The sequence below is a fragment of the Catharus ustulatus genome, chromosome W (genome assembly GCF_009819885.2).
Source record: "Catharus ustulatus isolate bCatUst1 chromosome W, bCatUst1.pri.v2, whole genome shotgun sequence".
NCBI lineage: Eukaryota > Metazoa > Chordata > Aves > Passeriformes > Turdidae > Catharus > Catharus ustulatus.
This window is the reverse complement of record NC_046261.2, coordinates 2,510,108-2,520,050: the sequence shown is the minus strand read 5'-3', so window position 1 is coordinate 2,520,050 and position 9,943 is coordinate 2,510,108. Positions and strand designations below refer to the sequence as shown.

Here is a 9,943-nt window from a genome sequence, read left to right as displayed (position 1 = left end):
TAGAATACACATTTCTGGTCACATCCTGTATTGCAACCCAAGACACTCACGTACCAGTCCAAACATGGAATGCATGAGAAAAGATGAACGTTTTCGTGGACTATGAGTTAAACCAAGGTTGTTTTTCCTCTTATGTGCTATAGCAACTCTAATCTTTTTACCATGCATGATAACTTGTCTAGTGCAGCTCATTCAGCATGTTATCAAGGGTATGCAAGTAGTAGCCATGCCTATTGATCCAGAAATGTCTACAAAAGGACAGAAAATGAGGTCACTGCAAATAATCACACAAAAAAAAAGTCCAGGAAGAAAAAAAAAGACAATTACAGTAATTTCACGAATACAAGCCGCACCAATTTGACCAAAATTTTGGTGGAAACCCGGAAGTGCGGCCAATATTCCGGGGCGGCTAATACATGAACAATATTCTAAAAGCTGCCAACACGGAAGTGAGAGCCCGCGGCAGCCCCAAGCCAAGCTGGAGCCCGGCCGGCCCCGGCAGAGGTGGGAAAGCCTGGCAGAGGCGGGGCCAGCAGTGTGGGGGGCGGGCGGCAGAGCCTGAGCCAGCAGGGCGGGGCAGGGGGGGCGGCAGAGCCCAGGCCAGCAGGGCGGGGGAGCCCGGGAGAACTGGGGCTAGCAGTGCAGGGGAGCATGGCAGAAGCAGGAAGGCCGGCGGGTGGGGCTGCCTGGCAGCGGGGGAAGCCCAGCAGAATCGGGGCCAGCAGCGTGGGGGAGCCCGGCGGTGCGGGGGCCTGCAGTGCCGGCCAGGGCGAGGAAACGCGGCGGCGGTGCAGATGGGAGGGGGCGGCCGGCGAGCCTGGCGGCGGCGGCAGCCCTGCCGGCCGGGCGAGCGAACGCGGCAGCGGGGCGGTGCTGACGGGAGAGGGGGGCCAGCGAGCCCGGCGGCGGCGGCAGCACCACCTGGCCAGCCCCGCCGAGCCGTGGCGCTGAGCTGGGCCACCCGGCCCCGTCGGCAACCATGAGCGGGCCGAGCCTGCCTGGCCCCGCCCCGAGCCAGTAAACCCCGCTATGCCGCAATCCTGTTACTAATTGGCCAATTTGTGAAAGCTGTGCACGGATTCTCGCGACGAACGAAAGTGCGGCTAATATTCGGGGTGCGGCTTATCTATTGACAAAGACAGCAACATTGTCGAGGCACCGGAAGTGCGGCTTATACTCCGTGCGGCTTGTATTCGTGAAACTACTGTATTTAGAATATAAGAAGAGGGGGGATTGAAAGGAATGAGAGGGATGTGTCTTTACAAACTGTGGGCTTGCTGGAGATAAAGCCAGATACTGATAGGTGAAAAGCAATGAGGGGGAACCACAAATTCCATAGCAATTCCACTAATTGACATAGGCTGCTGCTCACTCAAGGCCATACTAAATTCCTGGACTTGGGGAAAAAGAACAGAGATACAAAGAAAAAGGGAGGGAGGCACATTAGAAGGAGGTCTTAATTATTAGTTGATTTGGGAAGTCTGTACCTCTCAAGTACCTCAGTCAGTGGAGAAAGTGAGAAGAAAATTAGGCTGGGAAATTAGGATAAAAAGGAGGCTGCATCCTCCAGAAATTTGAGTAACCCCATTAGAAATGCCCCACGGCCTCTTCCTTTATTTGTATAAAGTTACGGGACTCCTCTGTCTCCTTTTTGGACATAAATCTCTGACATCATGGATTAATTTTCCTGACAAAGATAATTGGCAATCTGAATGAGCTTTAACTTCTGACATAAACGACTCCTGCCAAAATCCTGGAGAGCAGAAAATAAAGGCCACTTTTTAAAAGAAGTAAAGTCTAAAAAACCTAGAGCTCCTAGTTCAAACTGTTCTTTTGAGCAGTGAGAGGTACTGAACCATGATTCTGAACGTTCACCCTGTTCCGAAACCCATCCCACCAGGGCCCAAGCTGCTTCCTAGGGTGCTAAGTCTTTGTCTCCCCGCGGCCTGACAGAGAACTAAGGTGGGGCTGCCTGTCCCCGCAGATGCCCTTCCCGGTCGGGCTCCGCCGGCGCATCAACTCTCCACGGAGCGACCCCAGGAACAGCTGCGGCCTTCCCTCAGAGCCGTCCGCGGAGCAGCCAGCAACAGCGACGCGATAGTGCAGGGAAGACCCCTCACGGAGACACACTATACACCACCTCCCCTCAGCGCAGCTTTGAAGAAGTTTAATCAGCTCCTCTGCTGTGCATGCGTTTGGGGGGAAGGGCAAAGCCCCGGTCATGTGCTTGTCAGGGTAGGCGGAAGAGCTGGTGAGGAGTGAAGTGCGCGGAAGAGGAGTGTGCTATGTGATGTCATGTGATATCGCGTGGTGGGGGAGCGGCCTCGCGTGTGCGTGGGGAAGGAGGGGGAGCCAGGCAAGTGGTCACGTGACGGTGGTGAGTGCCTCTGCTGCTTTGTGAGCGCATTGGGCAGGTATCGCGTAGGGGGGCCGGGGTTGCTTCCTGAGGGGAGGGGGGGCGGATGGACGCGAATGTGCGCGCGCCTGTCCACCTTCTTCACCGCTTGCCCCGTGCGCGCGGTGGCTGCGGTGGACTCGCGCGCCCAAGGCAGACCTGGTGCCCCTTCCCATCTTAACGCTCCGGGGGCGGCTGTTGGACCCTCCGCGGTCTGAGGCTCTGTGACAGGCCGGCCGCCTAGGGTTGGTTCCTCATTCTGGTGTGAGCTTTTGTCCGGTGACTGGTGTCTGCTGGGACCGCCCCTCCTCGCCAGGCCTGCTGCCCCTTCCCAACTGCGGGGATAAGGAGGGTGGTAGCGTGAGGGGAGGTGGCTCTGCCCTACTTATGCTGGCGGCCGTCCGAGGGAAGCTTCGCTCAGCTCTAGATTTCCACCTTTCCCCCTTCCCCCCATTCCCTCAGGGGTGCGGTTGCCGGTAGCTTCTGTCCCAGTCTAGGTTCGTGTGGGGAGCGGAAGGCTACTTGGTGGGTGTCGGGAGAGGTGGATTAATTTTCTGCGCTTTTCTATTCTGGAGAGGAGGTCTTGCATCCCCTTCTCCTCGTTTCTCATCTCGTTACAGCTGAGGGGGAGTTCTCTCCTGAAGAATTTGTGCTTCTGGTTCATTGGGCTTGTGGGTGTGAAGAAAGGACGGGGGGGTGCAGTGGACCTTTCGGAAAATTGCATCTGGTGAAGGGAGGCGTCTTTGGGTCTTTCTAATCTTGAGTTGGGCTAAAGGAGAGCTGGCAGCATGGGAAGGGAACAAATGGGTGAATAACTATTGATTTGTGCCTTGTGTAGGGTGTTACTTTCATGTTTTCTTTATCTCCTTCCCCAGCACTCCCTCACTGGTGCGATAGGGCAGCTGTGTCGCGGGCACAGCTACAGAATTCACTGACGGCAACACTAGGTTACTCGAGGACATGACAATGAATGAACTGTTATTTCTGTTAACCATTTCTACTTAGTCTTTCCTCACCCCTATGTGTGCTTGTTGAGAATTGCAAGTCAGTGCAGGGCTTTATTATTGGACTGGCTTTTTTCATTTAAAAACAACAAAAAAGAAAGCTCTTCTGCGTCTGCTATTTTTGCTGAAGAAAATTATAGCAGAAAAGTGAGCTGGTATAAACCCTTCTGCAAGAAACTGGATATAGAAAGGGACCTGGTGCACCTTTGAGCTTGGTGCATGGACATGCAGAGCCCCCTTGGTTACCTTCAAAGGAACATGTGGTCTAGTGGAACAGAAACTTTGGGTTTGGTGTGGAGCTATGTAAGGGGAAACTCATGAAGGCCATCCTGCTTTGTTTCTAGCTACCAAGCAGTAATCTTTCCTTAGTAATCTCAATTTGAGTGAATACTGAATGCTTATAAAATATAACAGCAGATCAAGGTGTGATAGTCTCTGGGGTAGTGGTGGTGCCTGATAAAATGGAGGGACTATTCTGGTGTGAGAGCAGCTATTTTCAAGAAGAGAAATTGGAACTGGATATGAGGGAAGGGGAAAGGAGGGGAAATAGCACTTGCCATTGAAACAGAGCCCTTCACAACAAATGGTAGCAATTCAGCCTTCTGAGGCTTTACTTTTTTAATATTTACTAGGGACTTTTAGTAATTCCCTCAGTATTGATACCTGGGCCTGATCTTTTTGTGGTGGTTTGATCAAACTTGTTCGAAGGCTATATTTTTAACCTTACATTAGGTAACTTGAAAGCAAGCAAGGCTAAATTTTTTCATAGCATTAATGATATTTGGGACTCCTGGAAGGTTACACTAAGAAACTGGATTAACTAGTGTAAATCAATTTTGTGGAAAATGAGGCACCTGTGTTTATAACCTTAGCAATTTAAAGGAGGTAGGGAGGAGTGGGAATGGGGCAAGCTCTGTTCTAGTTGCAATTTTATCAGTATGTTGACTTTTTTTTGAAAAGTGTTTATAGTAGTAAAAACAAAGGCATGGAAATTCAGAAATTTATACTGTTTCACTTGCATTGTTTTGGCCAGTCCTCAAAAAAACTCCTGGTGCCATGAATTGCAAAAGGATTTGACAATTGAGAAGGACTTTGGAGTTACAGACTCACCACTAAAATCTAAGGAAGCTAAGGGAAAACCCAACCAAAAAATCTTGTGTTATCAGGAGCGTGTGTGTGGTTTTTAGTCGCTTTTTTTGTGGTGGTCTGTTGTGCTTTGGTTTTTTGTTTTTTTGTTTTAGTTTTTCGAATTTTAAAGCTACCTTTATAGAAATTAGGAGCAGATTTTTGGTGTTTTACATTTCTTTCATGGATTTCTATGTGATGCATTCCTCATAGAATGCCATTTCTTGGTATGCTTTACATTTCTTGGTGTCCCCCTAGTGATACTGATTGTACCAGAATAGTATGCTGATTAATAGGGCTTGAGAAATTTATGCATCGTGGACTGTTAATATACTCTTAATAATTGCCATTAATAGTACTACTGATGATAGTAATATTTACTTGCAATTTCAGTGATGTTTAGTACCAGTACTTGAATAGGTATTTCATGAAAGACTAGGAATACAAACTAATATATTTTAATAATTTTTAAAATTTATCTTTATCTCTTATTTGGTTACAGCACATGAGCAGGACTCTGAAGGCCTGTTTTTTGTGCCTGGCTTTGCAAAAGCCTCATATGATCTTGGTAAAAGAGAAGCCAAGTGACTTGTCCTCTTTGTAAGACGACAGATTAAAGAAACTTAGTGTTGTATTCGTATCCTTCAAAATTATTGAATGGAAGGTGCTAAAGGAAATATGTGGTGTTATTCTGCCTGAGCTTTTTGTTGAATTTATAGAATTTATAGTTGTTTTTTGGTTTTTTTTCTAATATAGTCTGCTTGTTTGTAACCCATTATGTCCTCTGCTTCTGAGATCTAGTTTTGACTTGTACTTTTTTTCATATAACTTTCCTAATCAGTTTATGCTTATTAAAGTGAGCACCAGGATAAAAGGTTGTGAAGTAGCTCCTTTACAATTGCCTCAGGTTCATATTTTGCAAAAATAATACAGAGGGTTTCTCGGTTTTGCTCTGACGTGAAAGTCCATACTCTTTAATTTTGGCCATCCAAATTGGGAGTTTGTTGGAACTACCCATCTACCTGGGGCTCCTGCAGACTTTCAGGTGTGGTACCCTCGGCCCTTTTCTTCCCACTACTTTGCAATGCTGCAAAATGTAAACAGTGGCTAAAGACAGATTAGCAGTGATACAGTCTGATGCCTAAGATCTCATGGCTTGCTCAGCTTGCTTTTACTATAGCATAATTATTTTACTAGCATATTGTTTTATTTATGTTCCCTCTAGACTAAAGCTTGTAAGATGTCTTATGTGAACAACTTTGCTCAGCTCCCTTGGAGTTGTTTCTACTCACAGTTCTCTTAAATTTTTGGTTTTTTGTTCAGCTGTCTGTGAAAGCTGCAAGACGCTGGCTTCTTTTGAAGGTGAAATTGCCAAGCTTTTTTCCCCTCCCTCCCCAGCTTCTTAAATCAGTCTTCCAATAGATGAGCTGGGAGGAGTTCTTAACCTGGGTGTGTGTAGCATTTTGCATTAAAAATGATGAAATGTTTTCCATATTGAGAGATCTTTGATCTTTCTCAAGACTTTAAATTTACTCAAAGTAATATTTATATTGTAAACTTTATGGTTGGGGTGGGGTTTTTTTTGCTTTATTGTACAGGAACCACTGGTTATTACAGATCTGCAAAAGATGCAGATTCAGTGGAATTTGTGTTACAGGATCATTCACAATTTGAATCCAAAGTTAAATGGAGAAAGCGCAAACACTTTCTTAACCTCCAAATTTAAATTATTATGTTGTACTTTTTTTTAAACCTGGCTTAATGGAGGGGAAGGACCCATCTTAATCTGTTAGGCAACCCTATGGTTGAAGGTGTAAAACTTAAATTCAATAACCATGATCATATTCCTAAACATTTTTAATGGTTAGCTGTAGAGAGAGGAAGTTTTTCTGCAATTTTATTCTGTGTGGTATAGGCTTCATCTAGAACATTTCAGTTGTATTTCTTATGGCTAAAATACTGTTCTTGGAAGTAGGATGATGTTTTAGAGACCATATTGAGATTGCTTTTGAGCAAAGAAAATGAATTATTATTTGTAACTATATTTGAGCAAACAAAATAATTTGTTATTTTCAACTGTATTTATTAAGTGTTTTGAGGATGATGGATATAATAATATAGAATGAAGCATATGGCTTCTGAAAACCCTTTTGTTTCCTCTATTTGGTTTCAAATGTTAACTGAATTGTGGTTTTGTATCATAAAACATTTGTGTCCATCACCTCTGGTCCTGTCTCTGGGTACTGCTGAAAAGAGTGTGGCTCTGTTTTTGCACCTTCCCTTCAGGTGTTTATATGCTTTGAGGCATCTTCCTCAAAACTTTCTTCTTCTCTAGGTTAAGCTACTTGATATAGTCAAGTCTGTAGTCTTTCAGACAAACTCAAGACCATGTGTTCTAACATGCCTTTGAGAAGGAGGTGGATTAATGATTGAATTTAGTGTAGGGGTGGTGGTAACATTAATTCTTGACTCTTGATAGGCAGAGATGTGGATGAGTTTGGGATGTGTGTTTAAAGTGCTGTGAAAATGCAATAAGATGCATGTTTCAAATCCAAATACAGTAAATTCACGAATACAAGCCACACCAATTTGACTAAGATTTTGCTCCTAAACCAGAAATGCGGCTAATAATCAGGAACGGCTAATATGTGAATAATTTTCTGACATTTACAACCTCAGAAGTGCCAGCCAGAGTGCCGACCCGAGCAGCTGCAAAGTCAGCATTTTGCGATTGTTACAAATTGCTACTCTGTTGCACCGCGGGTGGAGCCTGGCTGCCTGCAGGCAGCACGGGGGGCGGGGAGAGAGGAGGGAGAGGTCTTTCCTTCCCTCCTCTGCTGCAGCCCGGGGAAGAGACAGGGGGGCCTGTGCCATCATTGCCGCGGCCCGGGGAGGAGGGGGGGGACCCGGGCCGCCCCTGCCGCGGCTCTGGGAGGCGGCGGGGCACCCGCACCGCCATTACTGCGGCCCGGGAAGGAGGGGGGGGACCTAGACCGCCACTACCGCAGCTCTGGGAGGCGGCGGGGGGCTCCATCCCCGCCCGCCGCCGTGGGAGTGGGGGGGCTCCGTCCCTGCCTGCCACCACGGGGCAGCGGCGGGCTGTGGTGACCCAGCCCAGTGGCAGCGGCGACTGGCCCCCAGTGGCCCCGCCGAGCGGCAGCGCCGGGCTGGGCTACCTGGCCCCGTCGGCAGCCCCTAGCGGGCCGAGCCTGCACAGCCCGATCCGAGCCAGTAAACCCCGCCCTGCCACCGTTCTGTTACTATTTGGCAACTTTGTTGCACGTGGGTCCTCGCTGCGAATGACAGAGCGGCTTATACTCGGGTGCGACTTATTTATGGACAAAAAAAGAAATATTTACCAACACCCAGAGATGCGGTTTATACTCAGTGCGGCTTGTATTCGTGAATTTACTGTAACTTCTGTTATTGCAAATAATGAGTACAGTAATTTCACGACTATAAGGTGCACCCTTTTGACTAAAATTTTCCCTCGAACCCGGAAGTGCGCCTTATAGTCCGGTGCGCCTTATCTAATGTACAAAGTTGCGAAATTTGCCAAACCGGAAGTGTGAGCTGTGAACCGTGGGGGAAGCCGGAAGTGCCACGGCAGCCGGCTGGGAGTGGGCCCGGAGGCCGGCGGCACCGCCCCTGCCAGGTGGAGGCGGGCCAGGGGGCCCGCAGCACCGCCCCTCTCGGGTCCAGGTAGTCCCGGGGGCCCATGGCTGCCGGGTGAATGTGGGCAAGGGGGACCGCGGCACCCGCCTTCCCGGGTCCAGGCAGTCCCGGGAACCCATGGCTGCCGTGTGAATGCGGGCTAGGGGGCCCGCGGCACCCCCGCTCCCGGGTCCAGGCAGTCCCGGGAGCCCATGGCTGCCACGTGAATGCGGGCTAGGGGGCCCGCGGCACCTGCCTTCCCAGGTCCAGGCAGTCCCGGGAGCCCATGGCTGCCGTGTGAATGCGGTCTAGGGGGCCCGCGGCACCCCCGCTCCCGGGTCCAGGCAGTCCCGGGGACCCATGGCTGCCGGGTCCAGGGGGGCCCGGCGGCTTGCGGCACCGCCCCTGCTGGGTGGAGGCGGGCCCGGGGGCCAATGTCTGCCGGGTTGAGGCGGGGTCTTGGCCAGCAACTGCGCGGGGTGAGCTGGGGGCGGAGCCTCACTGCAAAAAAAAAGTGCGCCTTATAGTCCGGTGCGCCTTATCTGATCTACAAAGTTGTGAATTTTACCGACTCCGGGGGGGTGCGCCTTATAGTCCTGTGCGCCTTATGGTCGTGAAATTACTGTAATTGTCTTTGCTCTAGCTGAAATGAAGGCTATAATTTGGCAGTTCTGTAAGGAAAGAAACAGGTCAAACATTTAATTGTCTGATATTGATAAAAGTTACCAAGTCGTGTATGGTTCTGTCTTGGAATTGTGTGGACTGTAAATGATGGTTTAATGTACATACAGCATGTACAATAATTTAGGCTGAGGTGCAATATGATCTCTAAGACTGATACTTGTAATATTTTAATACTGTTGATGGAATTGAACACCACAGTTAGCAAAGCATATATTCCAGATGCAGTCTCAAAATTCTAAGGGTGAGGTGCTGCAATTAATATAAATAAACCGAGATGTGAGGAGTACAAGTCCCTTTTCTTTCAAAATGAATAACTTGATCTTGCAGGAGAGTGCTTGGTCTTATAGATTGATGGTGAAACAGGTGATTCATCTTCTTGGCATGTTTTAGAAAACAGGCTTTCTACTTAGGCATTTTAATGTTGCGTTGCACAGCATATATAGTTAGCATACATCTGTGGGGTCAAGGGCTGTTAGTTTAGTACAGCATGGTAATGAATGATCCTGTAGAATACAAAAATATACTTAAAAGGAGATGTAAGCTTTAAAAAAAAGAGTTAATAATTTCCTGTGAAAAAGTTTCTTAATGGCCTGTCAATAGGAAGGAAGTTTGTAAGAAAAATTATTTACTAATTCAGCTTTTTAAAACTTAAAGATTCTTTACACATTCTTAAGTTTTATTATAAGCTAGTCTGGTTTGGAAAGAAATGGTAGAGGAGAGCGTGAACCTCTTTTCAGAGACGGAAAACGCATGGCAGCCAAACAACGTATAAGCCCAGACATGAAGAAAAAGGTCAAGATGGGGAGCTGGAGCAGTGCCTGTGGGTCTAGGAGAAGTCTAAGGGTGGTTCACCCCCACTTCTGTTGTAAAGAAAATAAATACTGAATTAAATGCGATGAGAATTTCAGCAATTTGTTATCATATGTAACTTGTCTCTTTGGTATCTTTAAAAAAAGCAAAATAAAATTTCTCTGTCACTTCCTAGTTAGTTTCTTAATCTTTATGTTAAACACACAAGAACAGCTTGGATGACTTTGATAAAATTGGGTGGACAGTACTTGATTTATCTGCTTCTTTCTAG

At 47.6% G+C, this 9,943-nt stretch overlaps 1 protein-coding gene across 5 annotated transcripts in view; it reads left to right on the top strand.

Annotated features, from left to right (window-relative positions):
• Positions 1 to 2,318: 2,318 nt before the first annotated feature.
• The window catches only part of LOC117005092 (ubiquitin-associated protein 2-like), a 222,010-nt gene continuing 214,385 nt past the window's right edge, over positions 2,319 to 9,943 (top strand). For all 5 annotated transcript variants that reach the window (XM_033076365.1, XM_033076364.1, XM_033076363.1 and 2 more), the window contains exon 1: positions 2,319 to 2,377. The gene's annotated coding sequence lies outside the window, so the exon portion shown is untranslated. The remainder of the gene's footprint in view (positions 2,378 to 9,943) is intronic.